This window comes from Aedes aegypti, chromosome 1, assembly GCF_002204515.2.
Source record: "Aedes aegypti strain LVP_AGWG chromosome 1, AaegL5.0 Primary Assembly, whole genome shotgun sequence".
NCBI lineage: Eukaryota > Metazoa > Arthropoda > Insecta > Diptera > Culicidae > Aedes > Aedes aegypti.
This window is the reverse complement of record NC_035107.1, coordinates 63821907-63836687: the sequence shown is the minus strand read 5'-3', so window position 1 is coordinate 63836687 and position 14781 is coordinate 63821907. Positions and strand designations below refer to the sequence as shown.

The following is a 14781-nucleotide window of genomic DNA, read 5'->3' as shown; positions in this document are numbered from 1 at the left end:
TCAATTTTCTCAATAAATTTATCCAGGAATTTATCGAGTTGTTCTAGCAAATATTATTCCAGATATTCTTCGAGGGTTTCCTCGAGGGAATCTTCCGGGAGCTCCTCCATCGATTATTATAGTAATTCCTCCAGGACTTTCTTTACAAATTCTTCCAGGGATTTCTTCAAAAATACCTCTAGATGTTACTCCCGAAACTTCTCCAAAAGATTCTTCAAAAAATGACTCTTTGAATTTCTCTAGGTTCCTCCAGAATTTTTAAAAGAATTTCTTCGGAGAAATCTCGAAGATTTTTAAAAGTAGTTTATAAACGTAGTCCTGAGTGTATTGCTGGAAATATCTTTGAGGAATGTGCTACAGGAATTCCATAAGAAATTCTACTGCTAAATTACGGCGCATTAGACATTTTGTATTAGACAAACTTGCACTTTTCTTACTTGGAACAGTAAGGGAGTTTGGGTAGACTTCATCCCACTATATTTTCTCCGAATCTCTATGTTTTCGATCGAAACAGCATTCTAACGTAAACAAGAATAAGACTGATTGATAACTGAACTTGCCATCAATTTATTTGAATTATAATAACAACAATAATCAATTTGCTATTGAAATTACATCGCAATCCTATAGTAACATTTCAATTTCATTCAACCATAACAGTATAAATGTTGCCTTGCAATCGAGCTGAAAATAAGTTTCTAAAAGCACCAGTATGTCCAGTGCTAAGAGTACTAGTTCTCTTCGGGTTATGGACCCAGTCACGATATTCCTGAGAACCCATCGAAAACAAGTGCAAAAGTTCTCCAATCCAAAATATCTAGTAGAAAGCAGACAGGGATTTCTTATGGACTTTCTTCAGGTATTCCTTTAAAAAATTGTACAAGAATGCATTTAGAGAATTGCTCCAGGGATTTTCGAGATTCCTCCAGAACTATTTCCTGATATTTTTTTAATTTATCGTTTGAAAATTCTTCCTGATACTCCTCCTCAAATTTTGGATAAATCTTCAACTTTCTTTAGAGATTTCAAAAACCAGAGATTTTTTTTCTGGAATCGTCATAGATTCTCTTAAATCTTCTTAGTATCTTCAAGAAATTCTACCAGAGAATTTTGTAGAATTCACTAAATTTTTTTTATATTCTACTAGTGGTCCCGGCAAACTTCGTCTTGCCATCAAGTAGGCTGTTGAAAACGGCTATGAATCGTCCCATACAAAATGACAGTTCCGTTCAGTCTCGTTTTTCCTTCTTTTTCGGTAAACATCCTGGAACTTTTATACACACAAACACGTCGGAACCCTTGACGAACAAAATGGAGAAACAATCATACAAATCCGTTGCCTCGTTCGTGAGCCATTTCGTGACATACAAACAGCATTCCATTTTTATTTATATAGAAGAAGATAATTTCTCTCAAAATTGTTTGAAAAATTTCAGGTATTTTTTGAGATTATTGTGCATATTCTGCGCGGCGTGTGAGTCGAGACGACTCACTTTCGCCGCGAGTGACGTGAGGCGACTAATGGTAATCAAATCGACAATTGTCACCTAATTCGACTCGTGTCACCTCACGCGCCGCACAGAATAGGCACGTATGTAGGGCATTTGCCCATTCAAAAATGTCATAACGCTGAAGGGGGTGGGTGGGTGTACTTCAGATGTTACAGCTCATACATAATTTGTAAAATAGTCATACAAAAAGGGTTACGAGGGGGTGGGTGGGTGTCAAAAATGGCCAATTTCAGCGTTATGAAATTTGTGAACAAACCCTTAAGATAATTTCGCGTTAGTCCATTATGTGAAGAATTATGAGGGGGTTTGAGATTTCCTACGTGTGACGTGTATTCCTTTCTGAAGCCGTTGCAACCGACATGTCTACGTGATGGGTGATTTCACAGTTACAGTTTTATGTTGCACAAAATTTGTGTTTATGTCATATACTTGAATATTATTGGATTTATCATATTCAAAAAAAAAAAAAATTCAAATCAAAAAGCATTTTGTATCATTTATTGTTTAATCATAAAATTTTTAATCATGATATATTTTTGTGAACACGTGGAAAATTTAGTAGATTGACGAGTATTGGAAATCAAAATCTACTCTTCAATCGTACATATCAAAAGAAAACATCATGATTTAATGAAAAGCAACGGGATTTATCTTTTTTATGTTGGATTCAAGGCATATTTTTGTTATGCACCGGCACGGTTTATGTTTGCAATAGATGACGGTGTTGTCAGGCGGTAGGTGACAGATTTTTCTACCAATTGTTATATGCTTACTTTCGGAACATTTGCTGCATATTATAAAAACTTCCCATATTGTTAAAAATTTTCATCACAAGATCACTGATTTCATTAAATTTTAATGATTTTTGTGACCAATTCACATTAAATGCTTTGATTTTACCGATAGCAACTCTGACATCACTGCGCTCAACGATCGCGATGATTGTGCACACACGGTAGACGCGTCCCGATGCATCCCACTGTGGAGCTTGTCATTATTTTGGGTGGTCCAAACTGCTAAACTCTTGGAATGATAATTTAATGTTTCGTAGAGATGAATTCTATAATTTGAAACAATCGCAAACAAATAACGTCCCAGGTAACCAGTAAGCACTGTTATAAGCGGTAAATGAGCTGTTCAACGGCATTTCAGTGCCAACTGGCAGCATATAGCATTTTCAAATGCTTTTAGGCATTGTGATCCACAAGCCCTGATATTGGCAGTATATGGGTATATAACGCTGTTACAGGGCTTGTAAGCCCCGTGCCTATTAGCAGCAGTACGCAAGGGCTATGAATGCTTATAAACGGCTTGGTGACATGACGTACATGACAACAAAGTCGAAACAGATGTCAATCAAAACAAATTTAGATTCGACGATCAAATTTGGCTAAAATATATTCTGAACAGCAGAATGATTGCAAAAAGTAAACAATGTCGCGGCGGAAGAAGTCCAGAAATTAATGAGTAGTAGAAACACTGAGGATTCAGAACTTGCAATGGTTGCAATGGAACAGGGAGAGAAATACAAAATTAATTATGAAAGCTAACGTTTTTTTTCTCTTATAATCAGGTGAAATCAACTCACCTGTAAAAAAACTGAACTGCTACGGCAAATGAAATGTAATATGTTGTTAAAAAAATGTTAATTAAATCTTAAATTTGTTTTACCAAATTAGGATGATAGTGTTGTCTAATAACACAGAACACCTAGATATAAGAAATGAATGTAATGTTTGGAATGATACTACTAAAGAAATTAAAAAAAAAAAAAAATTATGAAAGCATTTTTTGTTTTATGTCGCGAGATCATCTCATTGAAATCCTTTTTCGATTAGTTACTAAGGGATTTCACTTCCACCATTATTTATTGTAATGTAGTCCGTGGCCTCTTCCATGAGTTTTTTAGCATCCTTAATTTCCTCCGCCGGATACCGGGGTAATCTCTTATACTTTAAATACTATTCTGGGCGAACTTAACCATCAATGCAAACATGGAGCAGTTGGAAAATCTAGGGAAAATCATGTAATGGGAGCCTTTGAAACATAAGTTCTAGCCTGGATCACGTAAGAAAAAAAAATCAACTTTGATTAGGAACATAAAAAGGTAGAAAAGGATAGAAAATAAACAAACTTTTTTTTTTCCTTTTTCTTTGATCCATGTGCTATAAAATTTTGACATATCTCACTTCAGAGCCTAGGAACGCGTAGGCCGTTTATCAGCCAAATAATTCGCCAAAAGTGGCTCTATAGCAGCCCTTAACTGCAATATAGTTCCAATAAGCCCTGTTAGCCCAGCCTTTAAATCGACTATAGAACCAACTTGGTGCCGTTTTATACGGCTTAGTGGTTACAATATCATAACAATATTTTAATGATCTTAGAAGAAGCTATTTTGTGATGACGCACCAAAAGGCCTTAAGATCGAATCGACTCTTTTCTTCATATCTGACTTTGATGATTAAAGGCACTTTCAAATCATTCGATAAACAATCTTGTTTTTCGTGGAAATTAAATAATCATCACCAATATTTTTTAATTCCAATACTTTCAAATGTTGTTTACACGTTTATAACAAAACAGATAGTTTTTTTTATTGAAGGACAAATACTTTTCGGAAATCATTTATGTATTTTTATGAATTTCTGAAACCTGGCGTTATTTTCTAAATCCTGGAAATATCACGGAATTTCATTACTGTAAATCAATAGACACCCTGAACAATTATCTAGGCAAATTATCTAGAAGATCCACCAATACTTCGTCAAGAATTAGGGAGTATCTTCAAAAATCCTTGCATGTGTTCTTCGGGATTTTCTACTGTAGTTTCGTCAGAGATTACAGGAGATTACTATAGGATTTGTTTGTGAAATTCTTCGGGAATTTATAACACATTAAACCAACATGTCACGCACACTGTTGGTTTAAGCATTGCATGCGCAAGGTGCGTGCTTCTGTTAAATTGCCAAATAAATTGACGTGCGTTTCCATGTTGTGAATGAATTATTTTCGATTTTTTGTCCTCTTATCACACTATGTTCCATAGTGCCACCCACCAAAGCCCGGCGCAAAAGATCCCTCGGCTGTCATTTTCCACTCGGACCTCCATTTCCCTCACACCGGGACTCAACTGTTGCTATCTCTCTTCGTCACATTCCAGGAGAGCTTGTTTTTCCCGCATTGATTTCCATCTGCTGGAAAAAGACCGTCGTCAATCATCATCATCACCCGTCATCGAATCTCATATTGGTATGGGTGTTGTCTGCGTCCGAGAGCCACTACTCCGTGAGGTGTCACTTGATTGAATGCGGATATTCTTTCTCCTCCCGTTTGTCCGTTTGGTTGGTTATTCATTGGATTCGGTTCGCGTTCGCAATCGCCGTTTATATTGTGTTGAAGACACACAAGTCGAGTGCGTGATTTTTGCCTGATTTCGATTCGATTCTGGTCCCGGTTTTCCTTTTGAATTCACCAAAATCGTCGCGAGTGCCGCGGATCCGGTTTCCGTTAGTTCTCTCACTCCTGTTCTAGACTTGCTGAGGACGGAAACCTCCGACGGAGTTTTGTTCGGTTTTTGGGGTTAATTTCGGAGCTTCAGACGGATAATTGCCATCTCACGCGTTGCCTTCGGGGCTCAGCAGGAGTTATTTCGGATTTTTGGCAGGAAAGGATCATCTTGCTCCCAGGAAAAGGAGGAAATTCAGTGTTCCAAAGAAAAAGCAAAAAAGAAAAGAGAAAAGTGCAACGTGAATAATTTCTGCAAGATAGTGAAGCGATTTCTCGTCGTCGGTGGGTTTGTGTGAGTGGAAGCAAGATAGCACGACAGTGAGTGAAAAGTGCGTGCCGCAGGCCTACAGTGAGAGTGAGTGGAACAGCAAGCGGAGCAGTCGAAGCAATCATCTCGGAAGGGGATTTACTACTCGACACAACCTGATCTGACCAGAGATCCGGCCCTAAAACTGGTCTCACAGGAATTCCAACCTCATCATCGAACGCGATTCGAGTGTGGACTGGAGGATTATAAGGTTTGTCTAGCTATAAATCTTTCTACCAATTTTTGAAATACATAGCGATGACTCTTCGGTCCATTTGCGAGTTTCCAAAAGGCGGGACGTGGATATCGTAGGAATTTTTGTATTGTGCAGATATTCCGTGATTTCGGATTCCGCTGGATGGTTTAATGATGCGAATGGAACGTCGTAACCGTCATTGAATTGCGTACAGGTGGTGGTGAGGCGGGAGATGACTAGGCACCAGTGCTGCCAGATAGTTTTGCAATCATGTGTTGAAGGGGAAAATTACAGTACACTGTGCCAAACATTACATACGAATTTCATAAAAGAACGCTTGTGACCTATTTTCTTGACTGGTTTTCTCCAAGGGAGGAGGGTGGCTGTTAAATGGGAGTAAAATTGAAAAGCCGACCACCAAGTCCAGAATCAGTTTTAAGACTTAACACGGAAAAATTAAAAACGGTTTTCGGCAAAATTTTAGCTAGGACATTGTTTGTCTGCAATTATACACTGCTGCAGAGCGCTACTGGTGATTTGTTCAGAAAATTTTGCTCAATTCATATCTAGCGTAACATTTGAAAAGGGCCTATCTGCAAAACGTAAACATTGAGAAATTCTCAATTGAAGATTCCGTACCATATTTATAATTCCTATTTTAAACCCATTCGCATTTTTACTAGTTTCATACCTGTGTTCGAAACCCATTAAAGTCTGTTGCGTGGCCCATTATGTTTCTAAACTCAAATAACACAACAACTGGTGAAAATTGTTGAATTCAAACATCATCGGCAGATAGGCCCTTTTATGAATCTTCAAACCAGTTAGGCCCTTCGATTGAACATGGTTTCAGTTAGGCCCTTTTATAATTTGCTAATTTTATTGATTTTTGAATTGGTTTGCATAAATCTTGAACAAAATTTAGCGATTATGTGAAAAAAACACTATATAATAGCTATATATTGGAAATTTCCGGTTGAAGATTCAGTACCATATTGATTATTCCTATTTCAAACCCATTCGCTTTTTACTAGTTTCATACTTGGGGAAGATCCAAAAATGACGTCCATCGTTTTTCGGGATTTCTAGAACCCTTCTACCCCCTCTGTCACGCTTTTTCTAATACCCAATCCATGCACTGTCACATTTTCGTACATCCCCCCATTGGAGGAGGCCCCAATTGATGGACGTCATTTTCGGATAACCCCTTGTGTTCGACACTTATAATGGTCTATTACGTGGCTCACAACGATTTAAATTTGAAATAGCACAACAACTTGTAAAAATAGTTCAATTCAAACATCATCCGCAGATAGGCCCTTTTACGAATTTTCAAACCAGTTAGGCCCTTTTTGAATTTGCTAATTTTATTGATTATTGAAGTGATTTGCATAATTGTTCGACAACATTTAATGATTATGTGAGAAAACAACACAATATCATACAAGCTACATATTGGAAACTATTCTATACAAAATCAGCAACATATTGATTATTGATATTTCAAACCCATTTACTTATTTTTACTAGTTTTAAACTTGTGTTAGACACTCATTATGGTTTATTACGTGGCCCAGAACGTTAGTAATCTCAAATAGCATAACGACTCGTGAAAATGGTTGCATTCAAATATCATCAGCAGTTAGGCCCTTTAATGAATCTTCAAATCAATTAGGCCCTTTCAGTTAGGCCCTTCGATTGAACATGGTTTCAGTTAGGCCCCTCCAGTTAGGCCCTTTTATTAAACATAGTTCCAGTTAGGCCCTTTTGGAATTTATTGATTTTATTGCTTATTGAAGTGATTTTCATAGTTTTTAAATAAAATAAAGCGAGAGAAAAACAATGTAATAGCTAAATGTTGGATATTCTCGGTTGAAGGTTCAGTACCTTATTGATTATATCTATTTCAAACCCATTCACTTTTTTACTTGTTTTATACTTGAGGGCCTTCCTTAGCAGAGCAGTTTTAGCCCACGGCTACAAAGCAAAGCCATTCTGAAGGTATCTGAGTTCCATTCCCGGTCGGTCCAGGTTTTTTCGTAATGGAAATTTCCTTTACTTTCGTGAATATAGAGTATCTTCGTACTTGTCACACGATATACGAATGCGAAAATGGCAACTTGTCAAAAAAAAGCTCTCAGTTTATAACTGAGGAAGTACTCATTGAACACAAAGCTTAGAAGCAGGCTCTGTCCCAGTGAGGACGTAATGCCAAGAAGAAGTATAAGAAGAATTCTTGCAGGGCTGTTACAAAAACAAACGAATTTGTTTTTGTGAAAATCGCGACTTTTGGAACTCGATCCACAACTAGAGGCAACAAATAAAAATTAACAAATAAAAATTATTCAACATTTTTAATGTAATTGATTTTTTTTCAGAATAAAAAATCAGTTTTTCAACTAACTTCGCATTAAGATTATGATAAAACTAGTAAGAAAGAGAATGGGCTTGAAATAGGAATCAATATAGTACTGAATCTTCAATAAAGAATTTTTAATATTCAAAGTTGATTTTCTCACATACCTAATCGATTGATTTTGATCTAAAACTTTGAAAATCACTTCAATAATCAATAAAATTAACAAATTCCAAAAGGGCCTAACTGGAACTAAGTTTAATAAAAGGGCCTAACTGGAGGGGCCTACAGACGTCCTAGGTCGTCATTTTGCATGATTGTTTACATTTTAGAACCGGTTACACGGTCGGGTAGCAATAAAGAGCCACGAGTACACGGAGACGGAATTCAACTCAATTTTGGGTTGTTTCAGAAAAGCTGGGTTGAAACTATAATCGATATACTTAATTTTGGGTAACTTACTTACTTACTTATGGGTCCTGGGCACCCATTCTGGTACATAGGGCCGACGTGAAAGATTGCCATCCTGGGCGATTACCAGCTATCGCCTTGACCTGCGGCCAGGTCAAATTGCCGTCGACTTCTTGTATTTCTTTGTTAAGGCTGCGCCGCCATGATCCTCTGGGTATGCCTCTGCTGCGATGTCCTGCTGGATTCCATTCCAGCGCTTGTTTGCAGATTTCGTTTCCGCCCCGACGTAGAGTGTGGCCGACCCACCCCTACTTCGTTTGTATCGGTTGCTGGTGGCACCGACGATGGAGGTCAGCATTGGAAATCCAGTTGTGTGGCCACCATGCCCGAATTATATACCGCAGGCATCTGTTGATGAACACCTGCAGCCGTTGAGTGTTCTCCGCTGATACACACCACGTTTCACTGGCGTATAACAGCACAGATTTGACATTGGAATTGAATATTCGAATTTTGGTGCGTTGACTAATCTGACTGTTCTTCCAAATATTTCTTAAGCTCGCAAAAGCAGCCCTCGCCTTCTTGATCCGTGCACCTATGTCGGTCTTGGTACCGCCGTCAGATGCCAGTTGGCTACCAAGATATTGGAAGTTTTCGACGTTCTCCACTGTTTGCCCGGCTACTGTGAAGCTGGAAGGGCCGGCCGTGTTTACATCCAACGATTTGGTCTTGTTGACATTGATGTTGAGACCTGCCGCTGAGGAGCGTTCGGCAAGATCGTCTAGCTTACTCTGCATATCAGAGCGCCGTTGAGATAGTATAGCAATATCATCAGCCAAATCGAGATCATTTAAGTGCTCCATAGTAATAGGCTGCCACAGCAGCCCACGGTTTTGTTCACGGTCAATGGCGCCTATCAGGATCTCGTCAATTAAGATGAGGAACAGTAGTGGTGATAGTATACATCCTTGCCTCACTCCAGCTATAACCCGGATGGGTTCAGACAAGACCCCGTTGTGCAATACTCTGCACGTAAAGGCCTCGTACTGCGCTTCGATGAGGCCGATGATTTTCTCAGGAACACCCTTGCGTCTCAGGGCACCCCACATATTTTCGTGATTGAGTCGGTCGAAAGCTTTTTCGTAGTCAATGAATACCATATACAGGGACTCTTGGAATTCATTGACTTGCTCCAAGATGATACGGAGCGTGACAATATGGTCCACACATGATCGTCCGGCACGGAATCCCGCTTGCTGTCGACGGAGAGTCGCATCGATCTTCTCCTGGATCCGGTTTAGGATCACTTTGCATAGAACTTTGAGAACAATACATAGCAACATGATGCCCCGCCATTTTGGGTAAAGTAAACTCAAAAATTAGGTAAAAATATTTCTCCGTGTACCTTCCTTGGTTTTCTCTATTTCATAAGTGTTAGCACCACTGTGCAAACACATCAACACCCCTGTGGAAAACATTCGCGACTAGATGACATATAATGTCAGAAATAGAATGCTACAAGAAGATACATGAGAATAAAAAGCCAATTGAATTGTTAAAGTTAAATCTATATAGTTTTTCCAACTGCTTATTCTAGTTTTGTGAAACAATTAACTTTGAGGAGAATCGGTAAGAATGCTTATTAAAAGTCAATGAAATTTGATTGTATTTGATTATATTATGTATCAAAATACCAGTGGCAAAAGCAGGCAAGAAACTACTAAAATTGTAAGTCTATTATCGAAATAACTATTAAATGATGAATGCAAATATATGCTTTTTTTTAGTTTGAGCTGTACTTAACGAGCTGCTACAGAAATTACGTTTTTTAATCAAATCTCCGAACGATAAGCTTTCATAAGAAGTGTTTCTTATCAAACACAAAACGTCCGATATTCACATGAAGAATTACATGTCTTTATCATTAGAGATCTTATGCAATATCGTTCTTTTTTTTTAATTCAAAGAGTAAATCTATTAATACATATAATATGTATTTATTTATTCATTCGATTTCACCCAATGTTGTAACAAATTCGAATTTTTTCCAGAAATTTGGGTCATTTATAGCTGCAAGTAATGTCAATAACTATTTCTGGAGGTCGATTATTATTCCAAAAATTCAACTTATAGGGAAAAATCATGGAAAAATGGAAACCATTAGTGGATTATGAGACATTTCCCAAGGTATTCTAGATCTTTTTGAAGCTTTCTCTACAAATCTAAACATTGTTTCAATTTCAGCTATTTCATGCAATATCAGGGGCTTAAATCAAACATCATTTTCAGAAGCTTGTCCTGTTTAACTTGAAGCCGTGGTAGGTAGGATAGCTCACAATTTCCACAAACTGGGCAACCATTTGTGCTAACAGGTCTAAACACACATTTGTGGACGAGTTTGTTGGCTATCTGAAGTGGTGATCTACGATTTATCAGTGAGTCGATGAACGATTTCGATTAGTTTTTGATCTAGGGTTAGTCCTAATGATTCTCCTTGCGCCTTCCAGGGGATGTTCGATTCATTGACGGTTTTTTTCTGTTATTGGAGATAGCTTTCTGGTAAAAAAAATATTTGTTGAGATTTCGTAGCATTGGTTTTCATTCGCCATTTATGTTGAAATTTCTGTAATTTATTCTAGGCATGTTGGAGTTTAAAGGTCACAATTTTGGGGTCATCATCACTCGCTAGAATCGCAGTGTCGTCAGCACATCGAATATGTTGTAGAGTGTAGGACTCAGGACAGATCCTTGAGGTACTCCACATGGCATACGATGGACACCTGATGCCCAACCGTTGACGGATACAGGAAATGACTTCCCCAAAATGAATGACTTTATCAGCTTCACTAGGTATAACGAGCAGTACGCTTTTTGGAGTTTGAAAATTCTCGCTTCCTGCCAAACGGAGTCATAAGCCTTTTCTACATCTATCAATATCGTATCGGTTGATTTTTTATTATCAAATCCTTGTTTAACAAGCCTTGTGATTCTGGCGAGTTGATGGTTCGTTTAATGGCCATTCTTGAATCCGAATTGTTCGTTGAGAACATATATTGGGACCTTCTGACAAGCAAGGGCTTAATAGTACGACTGTTTGAGTAAACTTACTTCTGGAAGGAGATCTTTTTCTCCTGCGGGTTTCGCGTAAGTGCACGCAACAAAATTGTGCGGTAAAAACTACCATTTTAGGGGGTTAACTTAAGCGCTCGCACCGGCAATTTTCAGCAGACCAGAAATGCGCTTGATTTTATCATGTCTTCTTCTTCCTCTTTCTGGCGTTACGTCCCCACTGGGACAGAGCCTGCTTCTCAGCTTAGTGTTCTTATGAGCACTTCCACAGTTATTAACTGAGAGCATACTATGCCAATGACCATTTTTGCATGTGTATATCGTGTAGCAGGTACGAAGATACTCTATGCCCTGGAAAGTCGAGAAAATTTCCAACGCGAAAAGATCCTCGACCGGTGGGATTCGTATCCACGACCCTCAGCTTGGTTTTGCTGAATAGCTGCGCGTTTACCGCTACGGCTATCGGGACCCCTTGATTTTATCATGTCCGTAGTCGAAATTCGGTTTTCGGTCAATCATAAATGAGTATGATTGAACATAAACAGTTATACAGTCTTGAACAAATTGTTTTGTTAGAATAAATCATTGCTACAATAGATGGCAGCTCATATCATCATCATCAATAGCCAAAACTAAATTTTTGATTGAAATTCTTTAAGGGGGCAGTTCAAATTCAAGAAAATTTACACGAAAATGTGTTCACTGTATTCTATTCTCCAACCGAAACACAGTGAACACATTTTCATCGAATAATTTTTAGATTGGGACAGAAAAACTGCTTTTGAAGTTTCGATGATGACGATGATTACGATGACGGAGCGTTGAGCATTAAAAATCTGAGTTGAATTCCGAAGGAGTTTCAATTACTTTCTTTCAGAATGTAGATCGAAGATTCCTTCTGACTTACAGTCGATTTATGTTTTTATTTCCAAAGTTTCGGCAACACCAGAGCGGAAAAATTTGACAAGCGCCAGAAAAAGATAGCAGTATCCTGTCGTATTCTTCAAACCATCATCATCATCATTACCATCGCAGACACCGCACTGTTGCTTGTTGCCTTCATCGAGCCGACATATCGCTGACTGGCTGGAACATGGTTGTATGATTATGTTTGTGGTATTTCAGTCCTCTTCATGTTTTTCTGTCCCTCTCTTTCCACAGTCTGCTGCCGTGGGTTTCTTTTGTTTGTTTGTAAGATTTTCCTCGGTGTGCGTGAGATATGCTGGAGCCGACGTCGACGATGGAGTGATTGCAGCCGTTCGTCGCTTCTCGATAAGGCAAATTTCAGACTAAGTCTTGAATTCGGTCCTCAGTTCTATTGAAAATCTCAATTTCAAGAGATTCTTAGAGTTTTAGTTAACTCATGCGAGACGTTTTTTAAGTACTGCGAAAAGATTTAAGAACCAAGATCAAGCACTTTACTCATTATGCAATAGATAGTATGTAGATCGAAAAATTGCCACATAACAATTATACTCTGTTTTGTCTATGTACAGACGTAACGCTGTCCATACTAAGGCAGCTTAATATTATATTAGTACTTCCACAGTTATTAACTTTGAGATTTTTTAGTCTCAAAAGACATTTTATTTTTTTTTGTGTTTTGTTATTTGAAACCGCCATTCCAAGTTTCTTGTCGAAGTTTTTACAAACTCCTGAAAGAATCTTAACCAACACATAAGCTTGACATGATTTTTTTCAAACACTTGGCAGAAGCGTCACAAAGTCTCGACGGAGAAAAGTTTTTTTTTAATTAGTGGGAAAAGCATTTTCAAGCTACCGGTAGAACTGCCAAAACTGAGAAAAACTTATCAAGCTCTTCTGAGAGAACCTAATTATATCTTAGAAATGGAATTTCCTCTTTATTGTCATCAGGTACATTCTTTTACAACCACCCGAAGAAGCATTCGGTCTATACATTTGGGATAATCCTGCTAAATATTTGTAGAGAAGCCTTCCTAGTCGTTGGGAAACCTCTTTTATAATCCTAAAAACTTTTCATTGTTATGAGTGAAATTTATCAAGCATCTGGGAAAATTTTTCCGTAGCTTTCAAGATAATCCTTGACTGTAGAGAAGTTGTAACACACATTGTTGAAATATTTTCAAGGCATTCCAGAAATGCTTTTTTCTTATTCTTCTGCAACAATATTCGCTGATCATTTAGAAGTAGCATTGTACGAACCTCTTGAAAATATTTTCCTAGCTTGTTGGAGAGGCTTTTGAAGCTTTCAGCGCAAACTTTCCAAACTACTGGATGAAGTTTATATATTCTGAAATGGAATAGATTGAACTTCTGGGAGATACCATTGGGTTATAATGGGGTCCTAAAACCCTGTCCTAATGTTAGTACTAAACAGCTTCAGTTTAGGCCAGAAACACATGTTCACTAAATTTTTCCGATGAGGAGAAGATCCTCCGCTATCTCACAGTGGTGATAGTTTTAATCTTTGTCTATTTATTCGCTTAAACACAACGAGCCTTACACTCGAAATATTTTCCAAGCTTCAAGGAAGAAACTTCCAAGCTTATAGGAAAAACGTATAAAAGCTTCTCTAGGAAGCTGTTCCAATCATCTCAGAGAAGCTTCTTCAATTCAGTTAATCTCGGGACCAACGGCTTTACTTCCTTTTCGAAGAAAGTCGTCACTATAGCCATAGATTCGTAAGCGACTGTCTCGATACCAGCATATCGGCATGTGCTCTAAACTAGTTCATCTCTCACTTCAAGAAAGTCTCTCATCATCTGAGAAAAGTCAGCTTCTGACTGAATTCTCTATATCTGGGATAAGCTTTCCCAACTTCTAGGAAAGGAGTTTCCAGATTCAGGGAGACGCATTCACAGCACCTGGGAAAACCATTCCTTGCTCTTGGAATAAACTTTGCGAGCTTCTGAGGAAAGCTTTACCAAGCTTCTGGAAAAAGCTTTTTCAAGCTTCTGAGACAAGTCTTTTGGAACAGCGTAACAAGGGCTCTTGTGAGGAAATAACAAAGCATCAGTCAAACAAATTTTCAGGCCAGCCATGTTGTATGCTGTACCAATATGGACTAGCTGTTGTAATACCAGGAAGAAAGCTCTGCAGAGAATTCAAAATAAAATTTTGAAAATGATTCTGAAGCTTCCTCCCTGGTATAGTACCAATGAATTACATAAAATATCCAATGTTGAAACATTGGAACAAATGTCAAATAAAATAATTATTAATTCAGGCAAAAATCGTTACAATCTTCCATTGCCACGATTATTGCGTTATATGTTTAGGTTAAGTTAGGTTAAGTATATTCAAAACGTTTTTTTTTCTCTTATAAGCAGGTGAAATCAACTCACCTGAAAATCTGAACTGCTACGGCAAATGAAATGTAATATGTTGTTAACAAAATGTTAATATAATCTTAGATTTGTTTTACCAAATTAGGATGATAGTG

General features: G+C 37.9%; 1 protein-coding gene across 2 annotated transcripts in view; it reads left to right on the top strand.

Annotated features, from left to right (window-relative positions):
* Positions 1-4797: 4797 nt before the first annotated feature.
* LOC5569750 (moesin/ezrin/radixin homolog 1) overlaps positions 4798-14781 on the top strand; it is a 219737-nt gene continuing 209753 nt past the window's right edge. The window contains exon 1 of one of the 2 annotated variants that reach the window (XM_021837899.1): positions 4798-5536. The gene's annotated coding sequence lies outside the window, so the exon portion shown is untranslated. The remainder of the gene's footprint in view (positions 5537-14781) is intronic. The other variant, XM_021837947.1, reaches the window with a different exon arrangement.